At 50.6% G+C, this 10,421-nt stretch overlaps 1 long non-coding RNA gene across 1 annotated transcript; it reads left to right on the top strand.

Annotated features, from left to right (window-relative positions):
- Window positions 1-723: 723 nt before the first annotated feature.
- LOC144141222 (uncharacterized) lies at window positions 724-9,877 on the top strand. The gene is made up of 3 exons (XR_013316488.1): window positions 724-963; window positions 6,625-6,744; window positions 8,230-9,877. It is a non-coding gene; the product is annotated as an uncharacterized LOC144141222 (long non-coding RNA).
- The last annotated feature ends 544 nt before the right edge of the window (window positions 9,878-10,421 follow it).

Below are 10,421 nucleotides of genomic sequence, written 5' to 3'. Positions count from 1 at the left end.
CAGCCAATCGCTACATTTAATTACCCTTCTACATCGCGTGAACAGACATGTCATTTGGGTTCTCTGTGAAGCGAAGCGTATGCGCCGGGTGCGCCAACGAGCCGCCTCGCACCCGGCGCATACGCGGCCGGGTGCGGCTCGCTGGCAGATCTGGAAAGGTGACGCAGGGAGACGCAGGGGCGGATCCAGGTTTTTTCTGAGGGGGAATTCAGCTTCTACCAGTGATGATGATGATGATGATGATGATAAACAGGAGGATGAGGGTAGTAGTCTTTCTTTATTCACTGAAATATTTCAAACCACAAATACAAGAAATAGAGAAAAATATTCAACTAGACTTTTTCTACGACCTGAGGGGTCATCTTCTAGGAGGTACAAATTCCAAAATTGAGGGAGGGTCAGGACATTGGGACCCCCCCTCCGGATCCGCCAATGGGGAGAGGTCTAGAGATCAGCGAAGACCCTGCGCCTTCGGAGAACGCCCGGATTCACCATCGCGTACGGCTCCAGCCCACCTGCGTAAAGCTCTATCCTTCGCGGAAAGCCCGCTGTACTAGCGCGAGGACTCGTCATACCGCAGTTCTATAGACGGTATTCATTCAAAAGTTTAGCGGGCGATTTTCTTCGCTTGGCCACACTGAAAGCCGCCATGTCTGTGGCCACTGTGCTAGCGCATGCGCTGTGCGCCCACATCTCGAGAAAAAAAAAAAAAAAAAACCGGTGTCCCGTTTGTCGTCTGCCGCGTTTCAACCCAATTATCGGTAGTGGCGTCAAGAGATATATTATTAATCGCATTCACATTACGTGGTGGCGCTCTACCTGCCATCGATAACTTCGCATCACCGGAGGATGAAACCGCGGCAGCGAACGGCCGGAACGGCGCGCAAAAGTCCGACACTGCTGTTGGCTGCCGCCGTGGATGCCGACGCAAGTGCACCCGCACCGTATCCACGACTTTGTCAGGTAAGTTCCCTCGAATACATGGTTGATTACAAAAACCGAATAATTTCCTTGGAGAGCTGTTTCACGTGTACGCCGAGTTAGCGATGGTAGCGAATGCGAGGCCGCTTCCCGAGCCGTGCTGTAACCCGAGCGCTGACGGACCGCAAGCGCCCTTTGAACAAATCCCTCGAGTTTGGCTTCCGTACGGCAACATTTTCTGCATATGCCTTCGGGCGATCGCTTTTCCGCGAGCATACGCGTGACTTATCGCGACGCAGTCGCACGCATACGTGGACTCTAACGTTTTTATTGCTCTACCTACTCGTGCACGCCCCCGTGTGCCAACGTGTTTTCAAATAAATTGGAATGAAAACTTAGGCAGGCAGCAATGCGCCACCATCAGCTTCGCAGTCACCAGTCGCGGTCGCACGCTGGATGCCTTGTCGGTTGTTCGTACGAGGGATAAAAACAGGCGCGCTCTTGTTTTTTATTTAAATCGCGGCAATCACTGACACTGACAATCACTGACATCACTGAGATTTTCTTCAGACTCCAATTCCAGAGAAAATCTGCTGTTGCAGTGACCAACCCGTTCCGCTGGTGCCGTGTAGATTCAATGCGCAAGTCGTGACGCAGAAAAATTACTAGGACCCAGATTTCGGAAGTGTAGTGGACGCGCATTTCACGGCGCGCTGAAGGTGCGTTTCTCACGCTCGCTCGGGCGGCGGTTCGCGTTACCGGACCCGCCGGATGTGTGACGCGTGAGCTATCGTGTTCCACGCCTGCGCCGCCGCGCCATCGGGGACCGGGGGGGGGGGGGGTTATTTCTTTTCGCTTAATAAGGCACTTGAGTTCCAGCAACCGGTCGGTGTGGTCGCTTTCATCGTCGCTCGTCAGCCGACGAGACATGGTGTCATAAGTGGGATAAAGTTAGCGACACATCGATCAATTATTAATAGCAATCAGTCTAAGGTGCGTAGCCTGCAAAACACGCTATGGCGGATGGAGATCCTTCTATCCAGTTCAGCGGCACCGGGCTTCAACCGCCACCGAAATTCGATTTTGGGAACCCAAGCTCTTGGAAAGAATGGGTCTACCAGTTCGACGACTATTGCTATGCATCTGGGCTCTACCAAGCGCCGGGAGAAGTACGGGTCAGAACGCTTCTTTACGACATGGGCTCCCAAGACGCCTGCCGCGTTCTCGACACTCTAGCATTGTCCAGCGAAGACTGGAGCTCGCTAGAAGAAGTTCACCGATCACTTCATCCACCCGGTCAACGAGGTCTACGAAAGTGTCCGCTTCCACCGTCGAACCCAGGGCGAAGGCGAGACCGTAGACGAGTTCTACACTGCACTGCGTACACTTGTCAAAAAGTGCAACTACGCCTCAGCGGAAGTGGAAGAACGACTCGTTCGAGACAGGTTTGTCGTGGGTCTCCGGGACTCTAACCTTTTTGGACAAACTGTGCCGAACACAAAAGCTTACCCTTGAAGAAGCAAGACTACAGGCTCGCATCAACGAAGATGCCGTGAAAGCCCGTGCAGCAGTGTTCCAAAAAGAGCCGAATCCTGCTCACGTTGTGGCCGAGGCCAAAGTTCAAAAGCGCTTCCAAAAGCCGCGACATGGCTCGAATTCTCAAGGGAGCTCCGGCAAGCGTGTTACAAAGTCCAACACAAGCGACGCTACCACGAGCTGCAGATACTGCGGTCGACCAACGCATCCTCGAGCAGATTGCCCAGCTAGGCAAGCCAAGTGCAAAGGGTGTAATCGGATTGGACACTTCGAAGCAGTCTGCGAAAAGAAAAGCAAGAAGAACATGGGAGCTCTCACACTGCACTCCGTAGCAGCCATCACCACAGCCAAGTTCGTAAAAGTGGCCGTCAACGGACTACGCTAACTTCAAGGTCGACTCGGGTGCGGAGGTGACAGTGGTACCAGACTCGTTTCCAGGCATACCGAAACAGCTGCAAAAGCCAGAAGGTGAGCTTACGGGCCCAGGAAATTACTCCCTCACCGTTATCGGAACATTCCAAGCGAAACTGAGCTGGAAAGGCAGGTCTACAGTGCAAACAGTGTATGTTGTGCCTTCGCAAGACCCGCCGCTTCTTGGATTCCCTGCGATACAGGCTCTCGGAGTTATACGGTTCGTGGACAGTGTAACGGATTCTACCGTCACTTTGAAGGACAGTCTCTTTGATGGCTTGGGCGAGCTGCAAGACGAAGACGTGATACATCTCCAACCAGGCGCCAAACCGTTCTCACTCAGCGTGCCGAGAAGAGTACCGATTCCACTTCACAAACCAGTTCGAGAGGAGCTCACCAAGCTCGAATCCCAGGGAGTCATTCAACGGGTGGACCGTCCCACACCATGGTGTTCCGGTATGGTGGCTGTTCCAAAAGCAGGAGGAGGCTACCGAATATGCGTTGACCTCACCCGACTCAACGAAGTCGTGCTTCGGGAGCGTCACATGCTACCCTCAGTCGAGAACATCCTGGGACGCCTCAGATCAGCAAAGGTATTCTCTAAGCTCGATGCTACCGCTAGCTTTCACCAGGTGAAGCTTTCAGAAGAAAATCAAGAACTCACTACGTTCATAACACCAATGGGAAGATTCTGTTTCCAAAGGCTACCTTTTGGAATCTGCTCAGCGCCAGAATATTTTGAGCGACAGATGAGCAGAATTCTGGAAGGCCTCGAAGGAGTTGTGAGCATGATTGACGACATTCTTGTCTTCGGAGCACCGCAGCAAGAGCATGACCAACGTCTCAAGCAGGTGTTATAGCGCTTGGAAGAAGCGGGAATCAAGCTGAACCGCAAGAAATGCACGTTCTCTGCAAACCAAGTCAAGTTTCTTGTAGTCGTGGTTAGCGCACAAGGAATCAGTCCCGATCCAGAAAAGGTCGAGGCCTTGGCCAAGCTACCAACCCCATCGGATGTCAGCGGTGTCCGACGACTGCTGGGAATGGTGAACCATGTGGGCCGCTTCATTCCTCATCTTTCCGACATCACAGCACCGATCAGGGCATTGCTTCAAAAGAGAAACTCATGGCTTTGGGGACCGTGCCAGCAAGCTGCTTTCGACAAGCTCAAAAGCTTGCTCAGTTCAGAGGTCTGCATGGCTAAATATGACCCATTGTACCCCACGGTTGTGTCAGCTGACGCAAGCTCATACGGTCTCGGAGCTGTATTGCTTCAAGATCAACCATCGGGAGAACGACGAGCGGTTGCTTACGCCTCACGATTCCTAACGGACACTGAAAGCCGCTACAGTCAAACAGAAAAAGAAGCTTTGGCTGTGACGTGGGCTGTCAAGAGGTTCGACCAGTTTCTGAGGGGCATCGCATTTCAAGTCGAAACGGATCATCGTCCTTTAGTCACGCTCCTGGGATCAGCAGAACTCGACATGATTCCGCCCAGAATCCAGCGCTTGCGAATCCGTCTTATGCGCTATCAGTTCACTGTTCTCTACGTCCCTGGCAAGCTGACTGCCACGGCAGACACGCTGTCAAGGGCTCCTATTCAGGGACACGATCCTGAGCGAAGTCAATGGCAGACAGACTCCATCGAGTTATTCATCGGGGAAGTCGTTACAGCAGCTGCCAACCTCATGTCCTCCCGCATGGATGCCTTACGCAAGCACCAAGCGGAAGACGGCATCTGTTCTGGGCTACTCCGCTTCTGTGAGAAAGGATGGCCAGAAAACGTCTCAAAGGTTCCAGTTCATCTAAGGGAGTACTGGAAGGAAAGAGGCAACATCACAGTGTGCGATGGCTTCTTGCTCAAAGATCGCCGCATCATTATTCCAAGCCTGATGCGCCGTGAGGTACTTCAGCAAATCCACGAAGGCCACCAGGGCATTGGACGGTGCAAGGCAAGGGCAAGGGACGCAGTATGGTGGCCTACCCTTAACAGCGAAATTGAGCAGCTCGTAACATCGTGTGAGAAATGCGCTCAGACGAGAGTTCAGCATTCGGAGCCACTAATCGCAACACCGACTCCAAATGGGCCATGGCAGCGTGTAGGCGCCGACTTGTTTGAACTTGATGGAACTCACTACATAATCGTGGTGGACTACTACTCTCGTTTTCCGGAAGTAATCAGCTTGTCGTCGACCACCTCCACAGCTGTCATTGTGGCTGTCAAGAGCACGTTCGCGCGACATGGAATACCTGATGTGTTCGTGTCCGACAACGGCCCGCAATTTTCGTCACGGGTGTTCGCCGAGTTCGCGCAGACCTACGAATTTCATCACATCACGAGCAGCCCGGGCTACCCACAGTCAAACGGCGAGGCAGAACACATGGTGCGGACCATGAAGGATCTTTTCACAAAATCCAAAGACCCACACATGGCGCTTCTGGTGTACCGCGACACGCCAGGAGCGAGTGGATGCAGCCCGTCGCAGCTCCTAATGGGCCGACGTCTGCAAATGACAGTGCCGAAGATGCCAGACACCCTGCAACCGGAGTGGCCACCACATGACGAAGTTGCAGCTAAGGATAAAGCTAACCGAACAAAACAAAGTCAAGACTTTAACCGTCGTCACGCCGCCCACCAACTCCGCCCACTCGCTGACGGGGAGGATGTGTGGGTGCAGGATATGTCATGCGCAGCAAAGGTGCTCAGCCCAGCAAGAAGACCACGCTCATATGTGGTGGAAACACCGACATGCATCATTCAGCGCAACTGTCGGCATTTGGTGCCGTTCAACGGTGCAGGCATGCCTGATGGCCTTGCGTCTGACAGTTATTCAAGCACAGACGAAACACCAGCAGTGACGGTTGAAAGCTCCACGGATCAAACCCGCCGGATGTGTGACGCATGAGCTATCGTGTTCCACGCCTGCGCCGCCGCGCCATCGGGGACCGGGGGGGTTTATTTCTCTTCGCTTAATAAAGGCACTTGAGTTCCAGCAACCGGTCGGTGTGGTCGCTTTCATCGTCACTCGTCAGCCGACGAGACAGGAAGTACCTTAATTTGAGGAATGAAAAAAAATTTGGCGTTTTAATTAGTGAACAAAGCGGAGTAACGCTAGTTCCATCTTTGGCTCGTTCCTTTTAACTGTGCTATTTTTACTGTGCACCTTAAAACACCCGGTTATTCCTCCCTCCCCCTCTGTGGTTTTACTACATAGCTGCATTTATTACATGGAATGGCGGGTTGATTTTTAAGCATTGCCTTGGGCACACATGGTATCTAGCAGGTTATTTTATACACCATTCTTTTTTTAAGCAACCAACCTTCCCAACCGGCAAGCAGACTATTCATATGCTTGCAGGCTCTGTTCTCACCATCCTTGCGTCTGCACATATGTATATTTGTTAAACGTTGCCTGCATACCTTCTAGTCCAGACTTCATATTTGAAAAGCGGCAACTGGCCACAGTTGCCGCTTTTCTAATGGAGGCGAAAAGCAGAAATGCCCATGTTCGAGATTTTGGCACACGTTAAAACATCCCCAAGTGGTCAAAATTAACCTTAGTCCCTCACTACGGTGTGCCCCATCGCCTGTGTAGTGTCAGTGTGTTAAACCTCATAGTCAATCAAAGTGTTCGTACAAACCTTCTACAAAGCAAGCACAAGCCGTTTTCAACTTTATGTGGTCACTGGTGAACTGACTGTTGTAAAACTGTGCATCGCAGCATGTTTAAGTTCACATGTTACTACTCACTCTTGCAGGTCTGAAGCATGAGATCAACCACTGGCTCTCAACAGCCACTCCCCCAGTCCGGCGAAGTCAACAAAAAGCCATCCAGCCACCACTAGGCACACAAGGCTGCAGAAAAAACTTGGCATAGCGTATGCATGTTTCTGGCCTATTTTTGCTTCTCTTAAGAAGGTAAAGTTTATGCAGCCTGTGTTGCTTTTCAGTTTCAGTTGTACAACTTTTTTTTTATGTTGATTATGCATTTTCGTGTTGAAACGTATAAAAATGTGCAGTGCCAAAGAGACACTGCACCTCCAAGGCAAACTTCATTTTAGATTTTTTTATCCTTCACCTCCGTAAATGCTGGCATCATTACAGGAGTACTTGTCGAACGTTTTGATGTGTGGGTGTTTGCGTCTGTCCCGAATGCAAGATGGTGTGCCACGGTCCCTTAAAGGGGCTGGCCTACCCCACTTCTGATAGTGATGAAAAGCATGAAAAAGTCTTCACATAAGCCATATTATGGCCAATTCTTTAAATACGTGTGAACATCCACTGCCTGACTACTCTTTATGTCCCAACTTTCAGCCTCTCATCAGTGCTAGTAAACATCCTACGCGAGGCTGACCCCTTTGCTAAGCTGCACAGAAAAAAGGTCAACCCAACAGCTCAGCCATTATCAGCAGCTGACAATCCTTGTGAATCCTCAGGTGCTGTCAAGTGCACAAATAACTCCGCCATGTGCTCACCTTTGTGAGAGAGAAACGAGCCAAGAATGCCCCAGCAACACATCAGTGATGGCCTCCCAAATGGCCGATAGGATTCTCCAGGTACAGCGCGGAGGGGTTTTGAACCCCCTCCCCCCAACATTTTACTATGCTGCACATAAGCAAGTGCTAGCATTCATTTTGGCAAGGCTCCTTCCATTCTCCCATACCTCCATACACCCCCAACCCCTAAAAGTATTTCTGGCTGTACCAACAGTTTATGGACTGTGAAGAATGAGCACCCTGGAAAGAACTAAAGGAGGTGTTTCAGGTGTGCATTTGGAGGTTGTCAGGTGACACACTGTTGAGTCGAGTTGATACGTGCAGCATACCACGGTAGCAATGCACCAAGCATGTGTGATCCTGCATTCAAGGCCAGTGCACTGCAGGCGTATTAGTAACTGCACTTGCATTGGGTCAAATTAAACTACGCAGCTGTTGAGAAAAACAATGGGGTGTACTCACGGGAGCAAAACTCTAGATTGATGCAAGCAGCAGCTGAAAGGCATTACATGCTGCCACGTGAATAAGTGCCTCCTGCCAAGAAGACACTGGCTGTACGGCCTAGTTTAACAGTACGATGTTCATGTCGTGCTTGTTGCTTTGGCTACATGTGGCTTCGGCCTTGTTGAAGCGTTTTAGTGATTAGCGGTCAGTAATGCATTGAACGTTTTTTTCTTGACCTCTGATTGGGAGCTTAAGCACGCGACAGGCTTCATTAAAATCAAGTCCTAGCACTTCGGGATTTACACTCTATGCGCAGATTGTGACTATTCGTGAAGGACGAGGACAATAGAAAGGAGCAGTAAAAAATTCTTTAGGGCCTCATCTGGGGAGAGTGACCATTTGGGCTCCTTTCCTTGGTTGCAGCAAAGCCAAGGGAATGCGAGCTGTGGACCGGCGACCAAGGACAACTCCACCCGGAGCTGGGATTGTGTGCGCTGGATGTTGTGTCGTCGGCTGTCGAGCACTGAGGGCCAAAACCATCGAGAACTGGCGGCCATATCCATGCCAACAGAATCAACCTAAACAACAAGGTGAGCTGGGCAGCTACGGTCTCCCACGGCAAACACACTCAGAGACACATGGTCCCCCAGAGTCAATACACTCACGGCAGACATTCCGATTCATGCTCAGAAATTAACAAAATCCATCACATGCTTGAGTCCATTATCGTTGGAAAAAAAAAAGTTCTAAAAGCAGCCGTAACTGAACTTAAGGGAGTCGACACCACTGTGAACCCCGCCTCTTCCAAAACGTCAGACCAGCATCTCAGGCCATCGTTGACTCCAGCCACAGCAGGTTACCGACCTTGGGGTCCTCAGAAATTGGGTCCGCAGATGCAATGGACAATTCTCCATCTGGCTCTACTCAGTTAAAACACTGGGACAAGAAAATTGGCCTTGGCAATCCCCCCTTGCTTCGGGGTCGGATGATTAGTACGTTACGGAAGGTGTGCTTCAAAATTTTGGAGAACAGATCATGGAAACTCTCGTGCGACATTCAAAGCCATGTTAGTGCAATTTGAGGATAAGATTGGTGCTGAAATCACCGGTCTCAACATTTGCATCACCGGTTCTTTGAGGACGCTGCGTGAAGGGGAATAGGCCCCATAAAATCGACTGCACGTGCGTCTGGCCTCCGTCAGCGGACAGTTCGAAAGTGCTCACCAATCGTCTAAAGGCACATTCCCACTGGCGACTTGGCACATTGCGTGACGTCGCAAGTGATGAGCCAGGCATCGCTTTTTCTCGCTTTGCGAGGGAGGACAAGATCGCTCTAGGACTGAATCCCCTCGTTGCGCCTCGGCAATGCAAAACCGGATAGCCAATCATGGCTAAGGAGTCAGCTGACGTAGCTGCAAAGGAAAGATTTGTTTACATCCAGCAATGCAAACAATGGTGAGCCGCTGCTGCTGCACAGGGCTGACTGTGCCTGTCGGGTCAGGGGTCAGGCCGGCAAGGAATTTTTCATGCGCTTCAGTTCTTAGGTCAGTGACTTCAGGGTATGTGTGTACTAATCAACAAACAGTGTAGAACTCATCAGTGTGGAAAGTCTTTTCAAATGGCAAACACGGTGTAGAACTTGGAGCGTTCGGAGGCGTCAAAACTTCTGCGTCTGTGAAAAGAAGTGAAATTTGCCGGCCGGGATGCGAGTATTGTTGCATCGAATTAATTACTAAATGCAAAACATGGCTGACCGGCACGTTTCTCCTAAACGTATGGAGCCCTTCTCGCAAAACCTCCAAATTGACCAAGCTTTTTTAGAAAACTCTTGAAATTTTCCATTTCGACACATTACTCATTGTCGGTGATTTTAATGCACATCACACTAAGTGGGGATTGCAAGCATGACACCATTAAAAAGCGAAAACCTTTGGCTTGATGCCCAACAAGAAGGCCTCACCCTTACCACTGACCATACGCATCCCACTTGCACCGGAAGTAGTGTGAGCAGTGATGAGCAGCAGTGTGAGCAGCCTTGCCTCACTTTTACAGAACACACGTAAAGGAAGACCACTTTATGTAACACATAAGAGAATCTCGGCAGCGACCACCCGGCAACATCAAACAAAGGTCTGGTAGGCCCGCTTATCCTCATTTACTGAGATGCATTTCAAGGGCTCCGAGTGGTGCAGCGGGATTCCTCACACTCGGTGATTGGTCCACATATCTGAGAAATAACTAACATCAAGGCAAAGGCGGATCAACTGGGCCGAGATGCTGAGCAGGCAACTAATTATACATTTGAAGCAGGGAACCAATGCCAGGTTGACTTGCAGCTTCCCCACATGTGGGAGGCCAAGAGTGGTTTGCAACAGCAACTCCGCAAGAACAAAGTCAGTTGCAACGTGTTTTGTCGCCTGGATTGGCTTGACCGACACATTGAAGAATACTCAGTTATTGCGACAAAATTGGCATGCAGCTTGCGATTGCACTGTGAGAAGCAACTACCCAAGACATGAAACGTCGTCTGATGCTTAATCGATCTCGGTAAGAGCCAAGCCATACATTGATGCAACCTAATGGGGAATTCCATTGAGAGAACAGGAGCAGTGGCAT

This window comes from Haemaphysalis longicornis, unplaced genomic scaffold, assembly GCF_048455015.1.
Source record: "Haemaphysalis longicornis isolate Haplotype H1 unplaced genomic scaffold, Haemaphysalis longicornis Haplotype H1 scaffold_6, whole genome shotgun sequence".
Lineage (NCBI taxonomy): Eukaryota > Metazoa > Arthropoda > Arachnida > Ixodida > Ixodidae > Haemaphysalis > Haemaphysalis longicornis.
The sequence above is the reverse complement of the archived record's forward strand: the minus strand, read 5'-3'. Positions and strand labels throughout refer to the sequence as shown.